We start from the raw sequence: 4,675 nt of genomic DNA on the forward strand, positions 1-4,675 counted from the left end.
TGAAGTAAGATATGTTCGATCATGCGACAATGCAGTCGACCTCTTCACAAAATCACTCCCTACCTCGGTATTCAGAAAACACATCCATAACATTGGGATGCGCCATCAGAAGGATCTATGACTGTTCATTCGAGGGGGAGCTTACGTAGTTGTACTCTTTTTACCTTACTATGGTTTTTCCCATTGGGTTTTCCTGGAAAGGTTTTTAACGAGGCAACAAAGACGTTAAGCGAGAGCGGATAGTGACACCGGCCCCCAAGGGGGAGTGTTACGAAAGTAAACAAAAGCGGCCACCGTAATGTTTGAAATAATTAAAGATGTGGGTCCCGCTGCACTATTTGCACAGTAAATTTTCTTCTATATATACGAACGTTTGCGTTCGTTTATAATGCACACCTAAAAAAACACTTCTATTCTATTTTCTCTCTGTATCAGTGTTATTTCTTTCTACGGGTATAAAATTTTGCCCTTATTTAAATTCCTGCGATACAAATAAATTCCAGTTATTTTTTATAACAATTTTCGGTTAGTAAAAGAATTTTGAGTTTTAGAAAAAAGCCAAATACTTTGTTTCAAAAGCAAGACCTATCAACCTATACGTCTAGTAGATATTCGTGGACCCATAATCAAATTTATCCTTTGTAAAGACAAATGAAAAGTTACATACAGATTGCATTTCTTATTGTATTCTCATAAATAAGCATGAGATGCGTAAAAACGCTTTTGTTTGATTTATCTTTTGAGTAAGTTTGATCTAGAACTTTACATTCACACTGCACAATAAACACACAAAATGATATTGTTAATAACCTACCATACAATTTCCATGAATATCAAACATAAATGAAATAGAAAATGAAAAAGTAAACTGAAAAAACGTTTTATATAGTGTATTTTCTCAATTTTCATAGAATTTAAATCATAAAAAAATAATAAATACTGAATAATTAGTGGATTACTTGATGGTTCGGTATAAGCCTTTGCATTTGTAACTGAACATAAAATTAACTTGAACTAAAAAATCAAAATTGTATCCGACCCAATCTATAAAATATTAAAATGGAGAATAATATTTTTAATGGTGTGTATTTTAATTATGTACTATTAAGTAAACCTAAAAGAGTTTGGATCCAAAATAGATAATAATCAGAGTTATAAAATGTATGAATGTAAAATGTTATTGGCTGAATCAACTTGAACAAGTAATAAGGTCAATATATCGATAATGCTAGTAAACAGTATCATCGTTCACAGAAGTAGATATTACAATTAATAATCAAAATTGCAACAAAAGTAATTTTTACAGGTGTAGACGATGTACTCCTCGGTTCATTCGGTATGGATCTCTACGCATGGATGGGACACAATCTTCTATAGCTAGGTCTCTGAGGTTCGAATTCCAGACAATACAATTTCTACGCCAAAAAGTCTGGGTTTCAATTTTCGAAGAAGACAAATTATGCAGAAAAATTAGAGAAAATACTTACAAAAAAATCTTCAGCATGGTGTAAGGAGTACCGTCAGGAATGGATCTCATAGGACGGTTCAGGATCATGCAGTCAGACGTAAATCCTTATAAAACAAGTAAAATTGTCGGCTGTAATATCGTTTATGTAATATTTTTCATAGTTTGTAATAGCATAATAGACAAAAAAATGAGTTGACTACACTAAGAGACACTTTTTGACTTTCTATTACACTTATAGACACTTCTTACATGTAACACACTTTGTTGTGGGTCAGCAACAGATTGTGGACAATTTTGCCCTTAATAGAAAGGACACTTGTGGATGAGTGATTTGTGGACGAGTGATGCGTGGTTGGGTGATTTGTGGACGGGTGATGTGTGGATGAGTGATGTTAATGTGTTTATAGTAGATAGTGTGGACAAACTCTTTGTTTTGATTCCATAAAACTATACAACAATACGTGGACATGTACTCATGTTACTAAAATTATACCATAAAACGTGGACAATGACTCTGTTATCTCCAATACAAACATTTGGCTTCTTCAGCTCAATTGATAAATTATCTGCAATTAAACTTCAATTAAAATGAAAAAGAGATGATATTGTGAGTATGAGCGGAGAAAAAAATCGAAGAAGCGTTTATCTTTTGTCGGAGAGTAATAGATCTTGCATGTCAGAGATTTCTAATCTAAGGAATTTGTGTTTTGTCATGATGTGGATGAATGTAATTTTGATTGAATTTAGATTCCGAGATGACGAATGGAATCGGAGAAATATTGTCCATGTCCACAGCTAGTTTATAATTCTGTTAAGATGTTCATGCCCACAACTAATTTATAATTCTGTTATTCACGCTTTGGTGTCCATGTCCATATTTTATTTACACATTAATATATATAATATATATATGAATATGGATCTTAAAAGATAGAGAATTTTATATATAGTTTATTATGACAATTATTTTTGTTTAATATATTTTAGAACTTGAGATAAAAATAAATAAATACATAAAGTAGAATAAGAAAAATAATAAAATAAAATAAGAAGAGGAGAAAAATTATCTTTAGTTTAGGGTTATGAGAGTCTTTTTGACAAAAGAAAGTGTGTCTCAAATGATAAGTGTCTTGTAATGTAATTTGAACGTGGGAAGTCTCTAAGATATAAAAATTTCAAAAAAAATCAACTTGAACATATACAAAACCCGAATGGGACCTACTGAGCTGAACCCTAAGCCCGGAAAAGACAATATGGACCCAACCCAAAGCCCATTAGGAAATCAAGGTACCTAATGTGTTGATATATCAATACGAAATTCCAGCAACATTATTATAATGTACAACTAGATTCTAACCCGCGCTAAGCGCAAAAATTTTGCCCTTATTTAAATTCCTGCGATACAAATAAATTCCAGTTATTTTTTATAACAATTTTCGGTTAGTAAAAGAATTTTGAGTTTTAGAAAAAAGCCAAATACTTTGTTTCAAAAGCAAGACCTATCAACCTATACGTCTAGTAGATATTCGTGGACCCATAATCAAATTTATCCTTTGTAAAGACAAATGAAAAGTTACATACAGATTGCATTTCTTATTGTATTCTCATAAATAAGCATGAGATGCGTAAAAACGCTTTTGTTTGATTTATCTTTTGAGTAAGTTTGATCTAGAACTTTACATTCACACTGCACAATAAACACACAAAATGATATTGTTAATAACCTACCATACAATTTCCATGAATATCAAACATAAATGAAATAGAAAATGAAAAAGTAAACTGAAAAAACGTTTTATATAGTGTATTTTCTCAATTTTCATAGAATTTAAATCATAAAAAAATAATAAATACTGAATAATTAGTGGATTACTTGATGGTTCGGTATAAGCCTTTGCATTTGTAACTGAACATAAAATTAACTTGAACTAAAAAATCAAAATTGTATCCGACCCAATCTATAAAATATTAAAATGGAGAATAATATTTTTAATGGTGTGTATTTTAATTATGTACTATTAAGTAAACCTAAAAGAGTTTGGATCCAAAATAGATAATAATCAGAGTTATAAAATGTATGAATGTAAAATGTTATTGGCTGAATCAACTTGAACAAGTAATAAGGTCAATATATCGATAATGCTAGTAAACAGTATCATCGTTCACAGAAGTAGATATTACAATTAATAATCAAAATTGCAACAAAAGTAATTTTTACAGGTGTAGACGATGTACTCCTCGGTTCATTCGGTATGGATCTCTACGCATGGATGGGACACAATCTTCTATAGCTAGGTCTCTGAGGTTCGAATTCCAGACAATACAATTTCTACGCCAAAAAGTCTGGGTTTCAATTTTCGAAGAAGACAAATTATGCAGAAAAATTAGAGAAAATACTTACAAAAAAATCTTCAGCATGGTGTAAGGAGTACCGTCAGGAATGGATCTCATAGGACGGTTCAGGATCATGCAGTCAGACGTAAATCCTTATAAAACAAGTAAAATTGTCGGCTGTAATATCGTTTATGTAATATTTTTCATAGTTTGTAATAGCATAATAGACAAAAAAATGAGTTGACTACACTAAGAGACACTTTTTGACTTTCTATTACACTTATAGACACTTCTTACATGTAACACACTTTGTTGTGGGTCAGCAACAGATTGTGGACAATTTTGCCCTTAATAGAAAGGACACTTGTGGATGAGTGATTTGTGGACGAGTGATGCGTGGTTGGGTGATTTGTGGACGGGTGATGTGTGGATGAGTGATGTTAATGTGTTTATAGTAGATAGTGTGGACAAACTCTTTGTTTTGATTCCATAAAACTATACAACAATACGTGGACATGTACTCATGTTACTAAAATTATACCATAAAACGTGGACAATGACTCTGTTATCTCCAATACAAACATTTGGCTTCTTCAGCTCAATTGATAAATTATCTGCAATTAAACTTCAATTAAAATGAAAAAGAGATGATATTGTGAGTATGAGCGGAGAAAAAAATCGAAGAAGCGTTTATCTTTTGTCGGAGAGTAATAGATCTTGCATGTCAGAGATTTCTAATCTAAGGAATTTGTGTTTTGTCATGATGTGGATGAATGTAATTTTGATTGAATTTAGATTCCGAGATGACGAATGGAATCGGAGAAATATTGTCCATGTCCACAGCTAGTTTATAATTCTGTTAAGATGTTCATG

Source organism: Brassica oleracea, chromosome C5 (genome assembly GCF_000695525.1).
Source record: "Brassica oleracea var. oleracea cultivar TO1000 chromosome C5, BOL, whole genome shotgun sequence".
Taxonomy (NCBI): domain Eukaryota; kingdom Viridiplantae; phylum Streptophyta; class Magnoliopsida; order Brassicales; family Brassicaceae; genus Brassica; species Brassica oleracea.